Source organism: Natator depressus, chromosome 10 (genome assembly GCF_965152275.1).
Source record: "Natator depressus isolate rNatDep1 chromosome 10, rNatDep2.hap1, whole genome shotgun sequence".
Taxonomy (NCBI): Eukaryota; Metazoa; Chordata; order Testudines; family Cheloniidae; genus Natator; species Natator depressus.
In genome coordinates, this window is record NC_134243.1 from 68,883,591 (window position 1) to 68,900,928 (window position 17,338).

General features: G+C 46.8%; 1 long non-coding RNA gene across 1 annotated transcript in view; it reads right to left on the reverse strand.

Moving 5' to 3' along the window:
- LOC141995337 (uncharacterized) overlaps positions 1–17,338 on the reverse strand; it is a 66,564-nt gene that overhangs the window by 25,430 nt on the left and 23,796 nt on the right. The window contains exon 4 of the long non-coding RNA XR_012641300.1: positions 10,877–11,222. This is a non-coding gene — a long non-coding RNA (uncharacterized LOC141995337). The remainder of the gene's footprint in view (positions 1–10,876; positions 11,223–17,338) is intronic.

A 17,338-nucleotide genomic window follows, 5' to 3' on the forward strand; every position in this document is an offset into this window, starting at 1 on the left:
CAGGGCAGAACTAACTTTTGCTGTGTTGGAACAGTGCTTAATACATTGTGTGTTAGCACCTGTTTGTGTGTATACACATGCTTGAGAGTACACTTCATTCACCACTCTGAGTACAGTTTAACACCATTCTGATTCCACTGATTTTAGTGTAATTCAGCGGTTCTCAAACTGTGGGTGGGGAGATGGAATTATGGAGAAATCAATCAATTTCCCCCCCGCCGCTGCTATGGTAGTTGCTGTCTAAGAACTTGGAAGTGGATGTGCTTTCCCATCCTCAGACATGAGCTATGGACTCTCTCGGAGTGAGTGTGAAAAGTAAAGCCTAGCAGCTGTTCATTGCCCCAGACCTGCCATCAGACTGGTGCCATTAATCCAGTGCAAAACCATTAGGTGCCACAAGTACTCCTGTTCTTTTTGCTGATACAGACTAACACGGCTGCTACTCTGAAACCAGCCAAAATAAGTGTCAATCCAGCAGCAACGTTTTCAGCAACAAGTCTCAGCCCTGGCTGTCAGGCCTTCAGGACCTGGCTTTTGCTTTAGGCATGCAGCGTAAACAGAAGCCCACATTTCCAGGGAATTACCATTGGCAGGTCTTTCATGTTCTCTAGTTATCAAGGCAGCTGCTTTCCTCACTGCCCACTGCCATGGTTTGGTTTGGCATCTGATCACATCTGACATGACTAGAAGCCCATGTGGATTCTCCTTTTGATTCCTGACAGAAATGCGTCACCAACAGCAAAAGAAGAAAACAGTAAAGGCTACAGGCCAGATCCTCGGGTGCGGGCAAGATGCAGAAAGCGTAAGTTAGGCTGTCATGCAGCCTCTGTCTCCTCCTGACTAGAGTGGCAATGTGAATGTTCATCAATGGAGACTTTCCTTCTCCCTGTCCTGAGAGGCCTTGCGAACTATTGCCCAGTGTCAAAACCCCCTTTTCGAAGCAAAGCTGATGAAGAAGTGGCAATAAAGAGGTTCTAGTCCCACCTGCCAGTATCCTGGATCCCTCCCCCTCCAGCTTCAAGACAGAGACAGCACTTGTTGCTCTGGTGAACAACCTGTTCCTGTCCAAAGATAATGGGAGTCTGTGGCATTTAATGCTGTTGATCAGGTCCCACCTCCACAGACTGCTGGTGTTAGCAATAATGTCAGCTCCTTTCTCTCAGACTGAGCTCAGGGAGTTGTCATGGGCAACAGCTCCTCTGCTTCCAAAATCCTTCACCTTTCCAGTCCCACAAGGCTCCGTTCTCCCATATCTATGTGAAGCCATTGGGAGAGCTACTGAAATGACACAGGCTTAAACACCAGCAGTGTACCGGCACCACACCGCTCCCTGACCCCTTGGCATGGAACACAAACCACATCATCTCCCATTCTTCTCTAGGAGTTGGCCAAAATCAGCAGCTGGGTGGAGAGCAACTGGCTCACACTGAACCCAGGCAAGACTGGGGTGATGCTGGCAGGAAAAGATTCACACTTTGAGGAATTTGCCTCCTCTATAACACCACCTCCCCCACCATCGAATTAAATCTGTCTAGGGCTTGTGGGGTTCCTCCAGCTTCCTCAGTGCTGTTGGGAGCCCGAAGGGTGGTGGTGGCAAAAATCCCACTTCCATCTCTGATGACCAGATGATCGCATCCCATCCTATCAGACACAGAAGCAGCCAGCTTGGGGACGGACTCTCATGTTCCATTCTGTCCAGGAATGAACCCCCTCACACCTTGAAAGCTCCAGCTACTACAAAATGCACAGTCACCCAGGACACACATCACCCCAGTGCTCCGCTCCCTGCACTTGCTCCCCACTGAGTACAGAGCCTTAGTCAAGGTCTCTATCCTGATACTCAAAGCCCACCATGGACCTGGCTCCTGTTAGGCGTAATCGCCTCACCCTCCATGACCGTGACCTTCTACAACAACTAAATTGCACTGGATTAATGTGGACCAGAATGGGGAGGCTTGTAAGTTCGGGGGATGGAACTAGACCTTGGAACTCACTCCCACAAGAAAGAAGAATGAACACAAACCTCCCCACATTCAGAACTGAAAGCAAAACTCCTTTCTTCATCTTAGCTCTAGCTCAACAAGTCATTGACACATTGGCTTTGAGGGCACACGGGTCCATCTGGAGAACCAAAGAATTTAAAGGAGAATCTCAGCTTTCATTTTTTAAGAAAGCAAACTTCTGGCCCTTTTCCTTGCAAAGATGGCCTTGAAAATGCAAGCCAGTCCTGGAGTCCAAAAGCTTGTCCCTGATTTTCCTTAAAAACACAAGTTATTGATAGCGCAATACAACCACTTAAGACTGACCTTTGAGAGCACTTGCTAGATATAGGCCCACTGAGCTGGGATCTTCCCAAACAGCAATCTTCCCAAACAGCAATGCCACCCAGGGGCTGTCAATGAGCTAGTACCTTCCCTGTTGACTGCCTGTGGCCAGACTTGCATCTCTGCTAAGCAGCTAATGTGACCCTTGACCACAAGGATGGTCTCAGTGAGAGGCAGCATGGTCTGGTGGACAGAGAAAGAGACTAATCCCAGTTTCAACTCCGACTCCCTTTGCTCGGCCACATAGACAAAAGTGCCCAAAGTTAGAAATCTAAGGCTTGAGGTGCAGATTCAGGTAATTAACAGTATATACCCATGTTTTTAAATTTGAGCTTCTGTGCCAGTTTCCACTTCCATAAACTGGGGCTACCAATGCTTCCCTACCTCTCAGAGTCATTGTGACAATTAGGGAATTGAGCTGTGTCACATGTATAGGTCCCAAAATTCACCTGAATGTCCATAAAGCCCTCCAGTGGCTGGGGACCCTAGCAGCTCCCAGCTTACGTGGACAACTATCCCTGGCGCATTTTCTCTAAATGTTGGCAGCTACCCACGGACCCCAACACAAGCAGCTGGACTGGGAGGCTCTTGGAGGAGCTCAGGAAGTGGAGAGGGGAAAGACCGCAAGAGCCCATGACACACAATGTGCATCAGTTATAAATGATGCTGGAGAAATATTACAGTAGTACCTGCAATATGCTAAGCACTGCCCAGGAATAAAATAAAACGTCACCTCCATTGTCTAACAACAAGCATTAAATGGGGTTGGGGAGAGGGAGGAAACATACAGTCAGCATTTTTTGTTTCTGTTTTTCCCGATCACTATCAGCTCCCGCCAACTTGGTTAATTTCTTGCAGGTAACAAGACAGAAAATGGGTCTTGAGGATGTGTTCGAAGAAGGGGAGGGCAGAGACTGTAGATCAGCTCAGGGAGGGTGCTCCACATGGGAAAGGTGATGTGAAAGAAAGCACAGACAGCTGTGTGAGAAGAGCACAAACAAGGGGTCCAGGCTGGCAGCACTGAGGAGTGGAGGGGTCTGGGTGCGGATGCAGTAAGATACAAGAATGGATAAGCAGGGAAGGCAGGATTAAATTTGGGCTCTATGCCAGAGAGTGATGGGGCCCAACTCTTCCCCATCTCCTCTGGCCAGCCCTGCCTGTAGGGGTGCAGGTATAGTGGGCAAGTGTCCTTTACAGTTGGAGGCGGATGGGGGGCGTGGAAACTGTTTCACATGCTGATCTAAAAAATGCTGAGGCTGGCTCTGGTGTGGGTAGATCAAGAAATACTTACAGATAAAATAAATGGCCCTTCTGGTTTTGATGACTAGAAAAACCAGCTCCTCAAACTTACACTTGGTTGCCTATGGCCAAGGCTGTTCTGGGAGCCAGGGATAGCCAGAGCACAGAGATGATCTAGTCACATCCCTTTCCTCCAGCCATACATCCCATACCGTGTGCTACGTGGGGGGATGAAGTCCCTTCACCTGCTCTAGTCCAGTTTCCCACAATGCCAGCTCTGTTCACACACCCATAAAGTAACACAAAAGCAAAAGGCCTTTTGAATTATCAAGTTATTTCTCCTGCAGGTGAGCAGGGAAAGAGATGGTTCATTCTATTTTCAAATGCTTGGGGGGTGCTCAGATGCCATGTGATGGGGGTTATATAGGTACCTACACAGACAGTTACTTTATTCCCCAGTCACATTGTATGCTGCAGAACAGTGAACACTGACCAGCCATTTCCCATAGCTTTCCAAGTCCAGGCAGCTAAACAAAGCTAAATAAAGCTGCATTGTAACATTTGAGAATGGAAGGAGGCTCAGGCAATCCACCTAGTTCTGAAAGCCAGATGTAACCTACAGATACACAGGGAAGGGTACTGAGGTACAGGGAGACTTATTTCCCCTTTCTCTTCTTTGCAAACAGACTGGAAAAGGGCATTTTTGGAAGATATTCCCACCCCAACCACATGAAATATCAGTCTCCTCCCAATATATTTAGCTTTCTATGCATGGGCATGAGTTTGATGGGTCTCAGCCTAGTACGTAGTCGATAGCTGTCCATCTCACATGATGTACAAACACGGCTTGGGGAAGGCACAGGACTGGACTAGCTGGGGCTGCTTGGAGTGAAGACAGAGATTCATTGGCAGAGCTGTGTGGGATAGAGCAGCCCCGGATTGGAACAGCCAGGGGTGCTGCCAGTCAGGATTGGGATGCAATGGCAGAGATGGGGGAGGGATGAAGTTTGCACAAGGCCTGACTCTAGTGTGTGCTATTAGCCCTTCATTTTCATGAGATACAAATTCACTTCACTACAAATGATTTAAAAACACAGTAAATCAGTGGACAATAGGGGCAATGGTAAGCCGCACACAATGGATCACGGAGATGCAGCCAGGGAACAGATAAAAGAACCCTCAGGCACTGTATTGGGGATTTGGGGGGTGAAAGAGCCCGACAAACATGCCAGCCTGACACACAGTTGTATTAGCTGAGGAGAATTCCTCCCCAATACCTTGAGGGTAACACTGTCTTTGTTCAGCGATTGCGTCTCCGCTCCTGTCTCTCACACAGATCCTACTCCTAGCTCTGCACAGGCTATCCTCATCCACTGCTCTGAGCATAACACCTCACAGCCAAAGCAGGGCCCATGTAAAACAAGAAAGCAGAGGTCTGTCTTCTGCGTCCTGGCAATAGGGCACCTGGCCCCATGCTCGGGTGCCATGACCTTGCAGGGCCTCTACTGCCCCAGCTCAGGAGACTGCGAAGAGTGGTGGCAAAAGCTGATCCAAAAGCAGGCCAGCGTGAAAGATGAGTGCACATGGGGAAGTGCTCGGAGACACGTGTGCACTCACACCCCCGTGCATTCATGCATGCACCTGCACCCGCACATTCCCCCCTGCTTGTTCTCTTACAAAGGGGAGTCCCAGCAACCAACAGCAAGAACCACTCTGCTAAAAAAAGAAAATGAACACAAAAGCCACCCCACTCTCCACAACCCTTTGCCTGCAAGTTTCAGAGGAATACCCCCAGAGAAGCTGAAACTTTCAAGCCAAGGGTTGTGGAGAGGGGGGTGGCTTTTGTGTTGATAATTTAGAGAGTGTGTGTGTGTACGGGGGTGGGGGTGGGGGTATAATAAGCAGCACTTCTTGTGAGTAAATACAGCAATTCCTTCCCCTAGGGACCAGCCCATGCCACTTGCCCTAAGCTCGTATTTACCCAGAGAACTGTCTATGGTACTGGCCTTCCCAAGAACACAACCCTGGGCTTCTCCCCCACTGTGCTGGGAAGTGGGTTGCTGGGAGTGGCGGGTTCAGGGACTAGTAAAAACACAAGGTGCAGCATCGTGGCATCAGTTTGCTGCCATAGTCTCCTTCCCTCTCTGCTAAAGAAAGGGAAGGGAGCCCTGGCTTCTAATTCATCTGACCCCTCTCTACTACCTCTTATCCCCCCCAAAAACTACAAGGACAGCTCAAAGCGGTGTTTGCCACAGAGTTCCTGGTGCTGGTAATTTCTTTTGCACCAGATCATGCAGCTAGTAAAATCTCAGCCTCTCCCCAAATTCCCCTGAAGCCAGTAAGCTAGACACACACACATGCATACACTGTAATTTGGGGAGGCCTCCCAGCCAACACGGGCCAAGTTACCTAGTAACCGCCTTGCGATTGTATCACAGCAGATATTCACAACCCTCCACTTCATCTCTGTAGGAAGCTGCACGAGATGCTCATGGGAATCATGAGCATGTCTGAGTGACAGGGAGAGGAGACATGTGCGCCCACCACCTCCTGCCCTACATATATTTGGGCACTCACTTGACTTGAACGTGTTCTGCACATCCATTGTATAACTGAAAGCCAACCCAGTGCTGTTACTTCTCAGGAGCAAAGAGGCTGCATGAATGGCTGGCATTGACTACTGTTAACTTCTTTGTCATGGCCACATTCGGAGTTGGATACATTTGATTCTACCTCCCTAAACTCCAGGTGTGGTTTGATTGGCTGCAGGATTCTCCTTTCCTCCCTGTTCCAAACAGTTACGCAGCGTTCAATGTGGCCAACCTCAAGCTTTCAAAAATCAGAAGTCAGGCCACAAAAAATTATGAGATTTTTTTAAATGATATATTTAGGTTTTGTTTTTGTTTTAAAATTTTCTTCCTAGCGCCTGAGGCTTTATTGTACGTTCACTTTGTGTTTGCAAGCTTTTCTCTGCAACTGTGGTGGCTGGACTCTTAAAAAAAAGGATGCAATTGCTTGCTTCCAGGGGCTCGGGCTTGAAGAAATACACCTAAAATGACGACACTCGTGATAAAAAAAACCGAGGGTTGCCTGCACGGAGCATTGCCGGGTGCTTGGGAGCTGCTGCGTTTCATCCTAAAGGTGTCTGCAGATCAGTGTTGGCTGGAGGGATGCCTGTTTGTGCGTGTCCCGTCTAGAGATGTATATACACAGAATGGAAGGTGATCCGCACGTGCGGGTGTGAACAGGAGAACAAAGTGTTTCCAGAATTTACGAACAGCCACCCCGCTGTGGAACAGCCAATGAGTGGTGACATTTCATCTGAGCACATCTGTCTCTCTCCTGATTGGGCCAGGTACTCCTCACTCATTCACCTAATGTGATCTGCCTATAATTAGCAACATGGCCTCTAAAAGAGATAACGGATATGCCCCTGCTGTGTAAGCTATACCAAGCGGAGGTTTTACACTAAGCAGGGGTGGACAGGACTATACTACATAGTTCCCATGGGGAAGCACTTTGACTTGGCCCTGAGTGGAGAACTGACAGGGGCTAGAGAAAATGATGAGCATTGTCTTAGGCCTGACTCTCCCAAGTCCCGCTTCCATTCCCCTCTCTCCCAAAGGAAAGTCCCTGGCAGGCAAATCTCCCTAGTAAGTGGGTTTAGGTCCAGAGACAGGTTCTGACAGACAGCTGTGGAGAGGACAGTCCTTAATCTAACCCAGAATTAGCAAGCAGTGCAAGCTGCTCCCCGCAAACACACGAATCAATGTGCCGCCACCGAAGGGCATGAGGGGAGTTCTGTGGCTATGGTTCATTCAATCCTGAAAATGATTGTCCATAAGGGAGGCCCAGCCAGTTGTGATGGTATTCATCATGACCTGGACATCTGCCCACTAGAAATGGGACTTTGGACACCCATCTCATTGGTGCAGTTTTGCTGTACAAACTCCCTGGCTCTTTAAAAAGGCACCGTCCTTAGCAGACCCCAAGGGAAGGTTCCCTCCGTTCCGCAGTCCCCAACAATGACAGCAAGCAGGAAATATTAGACACAGAGCAAAGTGAACACCAATGCCTACAACATGTGCGCAAACTCAGGTTGAGATGCACTGGCACCTGTCATATGTATGTTCCCACATGCACAGCCCTCGCACATGAACCTGCTCAGGTGCACACCCAACACTTATCACAAAACACGACACACATGCACGTTCACATGCATGCAACAGAGCTACCCACTAAATCCATGCCAAATGATTCCAAGAAAAATACTCTCCTTTAAAACTGTAACCTAAATCCTAAATAATGGATTGCTGGGCATGCATTAGAAATATTAGACAATGAAGACTGTGAAGCTGGGCCTGGCAGCAAGCCAGCTAGGCTCCTGCCCCTGGGAGTCTAGTATGTTTCCTATTTAGTTCGTGTTCACCCTGCTAGAGAGACAGTCAAAGCCTTCGTAACCCAGAACCTAGGCACACATGCTCGCCCATATGATTCGAGTATCCGGGAACCACCATGACACAGACTGTGGATGTATAGGGAGGAATGAAGGGGGTGATTATTATTCATCATACACAGAGCCTCATCTCTCTCACAAGAGCATTACTCGCTCTTTAATTGGTTCCATTCATGGCAGTCCTTCAATGCCTTCCATAAGTGTAATTATGCCAGGTTCTCTCCATCTGGCTGGAATCAGGAATAGCAGTTGTTTCTAGTGTTTATATTTTGAATCGGTATTTCTGTAGCTAGATTTATTATTAATTATATTATTATTATTGCTGGACTGTTTTGAGCTCTCAGGAATGAATTCTCCCCTCACTGATACCCACTGCAACTCCCATTGACTTTAACGGGAGCTGAATTCCCGTAATGAGAGTTGGATTTGGCCTTGTCTCTCTCCTGTCTGGGATCTCCCTGGCATTGTTCATAGGAAGAGCCCAATACTTTATCAGTCACTCTTGACAGCTGCCTCCACCAAACTCACTGACACCTGTGTAGGCAGGTTTCTTCACAGGCATATGAGAGACATCTGAGAGGACAGAAAATAGAGAGGTGCTTCAAGCCCCCACCCCCCCCACCCCGCAAATTGCAAAACCAAGGTAACATCAGAATCATCTTTAAAAGCACAGGCTTTTGAACTGCACCCAGCTGGAGTCTCTATGGTGGGGGAATGCAAGTTCAGATGGGTTGAGGCCCAGCTTCATGTGAGCGCACAATTTGTACCTACAAAACTCAGGCCCAAAGTTTTGTACCCACAGACTAGGGTGACCAGATATCCCGATTTTATCGGCTCCTATTACCCCCCACCCCCTATCCCGATTTTTCACACTTGCTATCTGGTCACCCTACCACAAACATAAATTGAGGGAACAAATCTAAGTCCATGCACCAACAGATCTGAACCCTCCGTTGGGCAACCAGAGGCCCAGACACTTATGTCTGCATCTCACATTGCCACAGTGAAGTCCTGCCTTCTGAAAATGTTTCCCTTGCACAGTAAGTTATCTGAGTTCACTATGTTTTTCTTAGAGAGATGAGGTGGATCTTGGTGAACCCTAACACTAAGGTGTTTGCTGGCTTTCAGAGAGGAGGAACCCACAAACAGGAATGCTGGACAACTAAGCACCATCTGGTCAATGACGGCTCCTGACACAATGGCTCGTGTTGGCATGTTTATGATGCAGACCAGAGGCATATTCTCATTATCCCCATTAAATACTGTTATGTGGGATTCAGAACAAGGGACCACAAGAAGCAGATGGGGAGGCAGGGAAGAAAAGAAAACGAGTGAGACAGACTGACAGATTTATCTGAAGCTTAAGTCTATACCCATAAACATGGGCTGATAGGTAAATAGCCACATAAGTATGAAACTAAATGGTGGGAGCCCACAGTATCCAATAATCATTCTTGTACCATTTTCTGCTCCTTTACGGTTCATCATCAGCATTTTTAAATAAAATATTTCTACCAATACGTTATACATCTGTATATTGTAATTCTAGCAATCCTGGTTGAGATCTGAATGACTTGCCCAAATGATTTGTTTTTATCGTTATCTTTTGGATTCCTAGCTTTTGTGGAATGCTGTCTCTCTGTGTTGGGTGGTATGTGCCTGAGATGTATTTACAATGCATAGCATTTGTATTCTGCGTTACATACTTAGGTCATGGCTTTCAGTTTTCCTCCATATAAAAAATAGCACAATATTTGGAAGCCCCAAACTCTAGAGCCCATAATAACATTATTGCTGCATTTTCAGTGTATTACGGCAAAATACTGTCGCATTTTTTAACATAAAGCACAGAAAAGCCATCATCATGGATATGTGGCCCCATTAAGTAGGAAAGGCGGGGGGGGGGGGATGTACTTTGTATGACAGCAAATGAAAAAAAAATTGTTTTCTAAAATAGTAAATACAAATATAATGTGGTTTAAACAAAGAGAGAAGATGAGGAGGGCGGTTCTCTTCCTGGTTTGATTGCTCTTTAGCAAATGGACAAATATTTTTAGAAATAAAAAGCGTGGCCTACTTCCCGGGTGCAGAGCTCAGCGCTTTCGATTTAATAATATGTATTTAAGTTCCTTTTAGGGGAAAGCCTTCTGAAATCACTGGGGGGGGGGGGGGGAGAAGAAATAAACAATAAATTGGTTTAAAGGCTTTTGTCCTTGTTGCGTGTGAGTCTAATGGAGGGGCTCTCTCTGTCACCGAGGCGCTGGCTGGGCTGTCGGAGACAACTTAGACAGTGAAAAATCACATGCGGCCTGTTAAGAGGAGCACAAAATGTAGCATATTGGTGGGTCTCGCCCCCTCCCTCAGCCCAAAAATAAATAACTAAATAAGTGAACACAAGGAAAATGGATATTTTAATCTGCCAATAAAACGGCAGCAGAGACGGTTTATCTCAGTGTATTGCGAGGTCTGTGTGCCAAATCCCTGATGGGTTGTTGTTCCACCCACCCCACCCCTTTTATGTGTCATTAAGGATTTTTCGCATGCAGCCGAATGGGCAAATGGAAATAAAGCGTTTGTCCTGTCCTACCAGCTGGATGAGCACAACAAGGAGGATGGGAGCAGGCACACAAAAAACACAGGGCAAATTAGGAAGTATGTTAATTCAATTAATATCGCAGAGGGGCTGGAGGGAGGGTGTACGTGCAGATTTTCCGCATGAGGAAGGAGGTGGCAGAGAAAGAACTGGGGCATGCCAGCTCGAGTTATTGTTCTGCCTTCATTGGAAATTAGCAAGATAACAAGGAGACGGGCGTGAGGAAGGTAGCATGGTAAAGATTTAGGCAGCTCTGCAACCTACCTCGTGCCAATGCGGCCATCTTACAAACAGCACTTGATTCCATCAAAATGGCTTCCGGGCACCTAGCAGCCTACAAACTGCAGCAAAAATGGCCCGGTGTGGCAGAGTATGTCTTCACAGGGGCTGCCCTTCTCCCTCTCGCTGCCTCTTTTTTTGTCCTCCTCTTCCAGCTCTTGCTTGTCGAGGGCCCCACGCGGAGTTGATGGTCTCGGGGAGAGGGGAGAATACCAGAGGGGACTGGGAAGGGGAGGTTAACCAGGGAGGAGCGACTTTCCACCTTTCTCTCCTGTGCTGCTTGTGCCGAATGGGAAGTTTCTTATCTTTGCTGCAGAACGTCGCACAGGCTCTATGCAGGAGAGAATAAGGCACAGCCATTACTCACCGAGACCTGTACATGGGCATAATGCCATGGTTACACACAGAAAGGAGAACACAGATAATCCCGGTTAACTGATTGATCACTGTATTGCACCCCATGGCTGCAGCCCCTCAGCATATGGGACTGGGGCAAAAGCGTAGCCCATTTGTGACCAGCTCGTCCTTCCCCCCAACGCTCTCCTCTAAGGCAGAAATGCAGGGCGTTTCCCTTGTTTTGCTTAGACTCAAGGATGAATGAGACTCCTAAGCACCTGTTTATCCAGCTGTTTATCTCCAGGCACATGACTCCACCAAAGACCTAGCACTTGGGGTATTTACAACTAGACTGGACAAAGCACGAAGAAATGTCCTGTATGGAACAATCCTGCCGTGGCCATTGAGGAGGGAATACGTAACCTGGGCGCCTCCCATTGCTAAGGCCTCGGCAACAGCCTACTGAAGGTCTAGAGATGCAGACGTCTCTTGCGACATGCAACACATTGAAGTGCTTGTTGAGCCTGAAGACCCAGGCAGGCCCCGTGGGAAGTACCACACGCTATGCCCTTACTGCAAGAATTAGTGTTGGGCTCTGTCCCTCTGACATACAAAAAGAAAGTTTAAAACAGAGACATAGGACCTGAACTTGCAGTTCTTGCGCAGTCAAAACTCCCACTGCAGTCCATGCATAAAGAATGCAGGATAAGGCCTATACTGCATATGTGTGGCATAAACACTGTAACATAGACCCAGACATGCCTAATGCTATTCTGCACAGTACCATCTCCCTAAATACAGTACTTTTATACAGTAGGAAGTCCAACTATAGGGGAAAGAGGTAGAACTGAGAGCTGTCCAGCAGGTCATTACAATATTTCCCGGGCAAGGTTGTGGTCAGAAGAAAGAGGAGTTCACATTTCTACTATTTTTGGAATGTAAAACTCTGGCCCCTATGGTTTCAAGGCTAGGCTTACAGAAATGATGGCTCATTATGTCAGTGTAACTCTCTTCTAGGGTCAAATCCCATAATCCTTTGTTTTGACTCAGTCCTTACCCAGGTACAACTCCTGCTGACACCCAAAGATTTAGCTCACAGTGAAATTAGGTTTTTCAACGCACACTTTCACTCTGAATAAAATTCACCCCACTGCCAAGGGTCCTTAAACCCCATGTAAGTTCTTAGCATGTCTTGGAGATGGTGTGAAATGCCTCGCACAAACTCTTTGATACGCAATGAATTTTACCCTCTCCCTAAAATTTTCACTGCATCTGGAGTCACAGTTCAGTATAAGTGGGAGCAGGATCAGCTCCCTACTTATGCATATGGGTCAGCATTTTCAGCATGCTGTAGAATTTGTGAAGACATTTAGCATGGGTAATGACAAGTCCCACATCCTGCTTGTGCATGCATTTACCGGTTTTACAATCTCAGGTGTGGGATTTTCACATATAGAAGGATGCACCTACACATTTACAAATTTAGCTGATCCATGTTTAGAGACCAGAAAAGAATATGAGCACTGCTCTGTGGATGGATTTAATATTATTAAGTACATGCAAATTCTCTCTCTCTCTTTTCCTTTAAAAACCAAGCAAATTAAATACAATCCACCCCCAGACCCATGTTATTGCAATGCTAGAGTCAAAACAAAATAAGTCAGAAAATGCAAACATTAAGGTTACACCAGCAACACTGACTCAGCCACCTTGCACTTTCTGGAGATTTGATGATGTAGTCAGGTGTTCTTAAACTCTGAGGGGGGGGGGGGGCTGGCGCACAGGAGGGCAGGTTTTAAATAACACAGACTTTATTTAAAGAAAGAGTGTCTCTTAAACACCTCCCCCCCCATTCAAGATTGAATACCATCCCTGAGACAATTTACAACAATCGCTTACATGAAAGGCGACATTAGAGAAGTGTTTAATGTATTTTTAGCTTCAGCAGGACATCTGATGTGTGGAAAGTTAGGCACATGCTTATGCATCTTGCTGAATTAGGGTCTTAATATGTGCACAGCTGATAGTTCTGTAAGGGGGTGGGGATAGACACACAGACATAGGGAGTTCTGTGCTGTATACACACCTTTGTTAGGCAGTTAAACAAAAGGGACAGATGGCTAGCTCCTAAACCTTCTCGCCTACACAGGAATTTAAACTGCTATAATTATACCAATATAGTTAAACTGCTAGAACTCTGTGTGGACACTCTTATTCCAGAATAAGAATAGCTTTTTCTGGTTTAGCTTAAACCGCTTCTAAAAGCGATATGAGCTAAACCAGAAATAGGCCCTCATCTACTGGAATAAGTGTCCACATGGGGAGTCCTATCAGTGTAACTATAACCTTTTAAATTCATATCTGACCTTATACCCGTGGAACGGCCCATGTAGGCTTGCTTTCTGAGTCACCTTCCTATACTTAATATAACTCTGGCCCTTTCACTGTGCCGAGAAACACTGTCACCCTCTGCTTTCTCTTGAGGCTAGTCAGAGAGGGTCAACCAACCCAAAGGAGTATGTAGACAATGGCTTGGCATTTTGATTACACAATGATCTGTTTGAACCTTCTTTTAAAAACTGGTTTGCTGTGTGTGCAAATTTTGCGGGGATGTGGGGGAATCTTCATATTTCAGAATGAAAACATAGGCTAAAATGTTGAAATATTCCTAAAGTTGTAATTGATCTCTAAATGTAGACAGGGGAGGGGACGTACTGCACCTCCTAGAAGAGTCATAACATGCCTGCTGAACTAAGGACAAGTATGTCACTGAACTGGGAATGCAATGGTGGCTCCATGTCTCTCCAAATTTGTGTGAGCATGTGTTCGCACATGTATTTGTGTATATGCATGCTCACATACATAAGTGGCATATACCTCACATTTATGCAAACATCAGCATTCATATGCAAATGAAAATACAGCCCTGTTCCGTTCCAGGCTCTGTCCCAGCCCCTGACATTTGGAGATTTCTGAGTAGTACAAGTAGACCTCAGATCAAACATTAGCCCTAAGAGGTTCCCTTTCGGGGAAGGAGCAGCTGCATGACAGGTCTCTTTCCCCTGTTCCACCCGTGTATCCAAGCCCAGCATCCCACTGGTTTTGTGATCAAGCAGACAAAGGGCACACACAAACACAAAAATCTTCTTCCCAGGCGGCTTTGGGAACGGAGCTCAATTTCTTTCCCATTCTAAATCAATTGTCATACAATATATTTGATTTTTAACAAAGCAAGAGAAGACAAATCTGCTCACAGCCCTTCCCTCTCCCTTGGCCCCCTTCCTTTATCAATACCAAGCTGTCATGTGTCTTCAGATGCTTGGAGTATGGGGTGAGGACAGCAGGGGTTTGGAGAAGTAGGTCCTGAGGATGTTACTTCCTAATGCTGCTGCCCTTCTCGTATCTTTCTGGCATGGCCTGTCACTGGTCCATCTTCCCGAGCACTTTTGCAATCCTCTTTCCTACTTTTTCTTTTTATTAAGCTGTTATTTTTTGGGAACAGAAATACAATGGGATGAATGGCATTGCTGGTTGGTAGGGAGCTCTAGGCTCCAGCATGCTGTAGTCACCTTGCTCAGGGCACCCCAGGACAGTGCGAGCTCCCCAATCCCCCCCCAGCAACCATACCCCTCAACTGTCCCTCATAGCATACACCCACATTTTGCCTCCAGAAACACAACCCTAGGCTTCTCTCACTAACAGAGACAGGGGATACAGACAGAGAGGATATCAGAAATGCAGCACCAGAAAGCTGAAGGCCAGTGTGACTCATGTTACAGATATTAAGCCATGCTATTGAAACTGTTCCTGCTGCTGAAGTTGTGTTCACCCATTTTTTGGGCCATCCAGACGACTAGGCATATTCATGCCCTTCAGATGAAATGGTCTCTTCCCCTCCCTGGCCCAGCCACGCAGTGACACTCAGTGGTGCCACACTGGTGAAGGACTCAAGTGATCATGAGGAATTTATGGATGAAGCCCGAAAGCGGGTAACTGGAAGAAGAGCAGGTATAGAGCGAGACACTGGGTCAGACGGCAGGCAAAGGAGGATGAAGAAGGTGGAGAAAATGGGCCTCAAGATGAAGGCTCGCAAAGGGCTGGTTTCATTAATAAAGCATTCCCACTCTGTCTCCTTCTTATTTTGGTGACAGAGTTAAACCTGTGTGGGCAATGCTCTTTTCTGAAGAGGGCAATTGTATCCATCTTTGCTCAGTCGCTGTGCATGTCTTGCACACTTTGATCAGCTCTCTTAAACCCTTTCCAAAGCATTCTCTCAACTTCCCAGCATCTGCCTGAATTCTGCTCAGATGAGGAGATCCACCCCACCCCCACCTGCCACAAGAAAGATCAGACTAAGCGAAAGCAGACTTAGAGAAAAGGCTCTTTCAATATAGATCACCCCCCCCCAACACACACACACACACACACACACACACCCTGAAAGATTAAAAAAAACCACAACAAACTCTGATAACCTCCAAGGCTCACTGACTTATACCCTAAATTTTCCATTCCAGGCCTCCCACTTAGAGAGAGATCATCCGGGTAGCAAGATGTATTTTTTCCTCAATTCCTTATCTAAAGGTTTAAGAAACACTAAATTCTGTGACCTATTTGAACCGATGGCCCCTTACTCCTTCCAGAGGTGCGTTTTATTGAGGGAAATCTCTTCCAAAAAGGAGGAGGGAAATACTACACACAAATGAACTACCTAGAGGGTTGCCATGGGTTGGAGTAGTCATTTGCACACATAAGAGGACGTAACTCCAAAACACTCCAGGTTTTGCCTCCTGTGAGTTATAGCTCTACCCTTCAAGAGCAGAAAAATGCTTTATCCCATTGCTCCCTGCAGTGTATTCCAGATGCCCTTCAAGAGCAGAAAAAATAGTTTATCCCATTGCTCCCTGCAGTGTATTCTACCTAGATGGACTGATTCCACCTATTGTTCTTAATAAATCCTGGTGCATGAAAAAACCCATTGCATGGTCATCTTTCCTTTCCTGTTCTCACCTTGCAGAAGTCATAACAACGATTAGAACTGTGGTGGAAGGGCAATACAGAATGTGGTGCTTTCCTGGATTTAGTGAGCATCAAATAGGATTGAGAGTCATGGTCTGGCTGGATCCCAATCAATTTATCCTCTCAGGCTACGTCTAAACTGGTGAAAATGGGACCCATCTTTTGCTACAAAAGCCACTGTGTATTTCCACCCAGTAGCAGCAGTAGAATAGACAGGGCTCAGGTATTTTTATCACGTCGGCTAACTCTGCTCTAAACAGGCGCAAAGAACACCTGAGTCCTATCTACACCTCAGCTGCCATCGTTGTTACCACATGTGGAGCTGCCCCAAAAGAACCAGTGGTCCTTCTTTTGACAGGGCAGACAGGGCCTCGCTCGCTACAAAATCATAGAATATCAGGGTTGGAAGGGACCTCAGGAAGTCACCTAGTCCAACCCCCTGCTCAAAGCAGGACCAATCCCCAATTTTTGCCCCAAATGGACCTCTTAAGGATTGAGCTCACAACCCTGGGTTTAGCAGGCCAATGCTCAAACCACTGAGCCTATCCCTCCCTCCAAATGGCTGTTCCCATCTGACATCTGCCTAGTGGCCTATGGGAAATGAGTTGGTGATCTCTGCCCACTGCTTAGCAGGCAGATGCCGAAATTTCAAAAACTAGCAGTAAGCAGCCCCTTTGTCTTCTCTGCTGAGCACGTCCACAGAGATCAGCTGGACCTGCCGTTCCCTCTCCCGGTTGGGAGTGCTGACTCCAGGTCAGAGGCGAGGCACGTTGCTGGGGAGATATGAGAAAACTTGCTCTGCAGATGCCCATATCACACAAACCAGTGAATAAACGAGCAATTCAGACTCCACGGCTTGGAATAACTCAATAAACACAACAACATTTCAAATCTTCAGGTTTTGTTAATCAGAATTTAAAAGGAGGGTCTGCCTCCCCACGTGCGTTTTCTTTGTGTGCAGATTACAATCATTTTCTTTTAGAAAATACAAAAATTCTACAAGCTTCTTTTCTTCCCAGTTCACAAGAAAGTAAGAGATGCACGGCTATGCTTCAGAAGGCAGATGGCTGCATTCTGACCTGCCTTGGATTC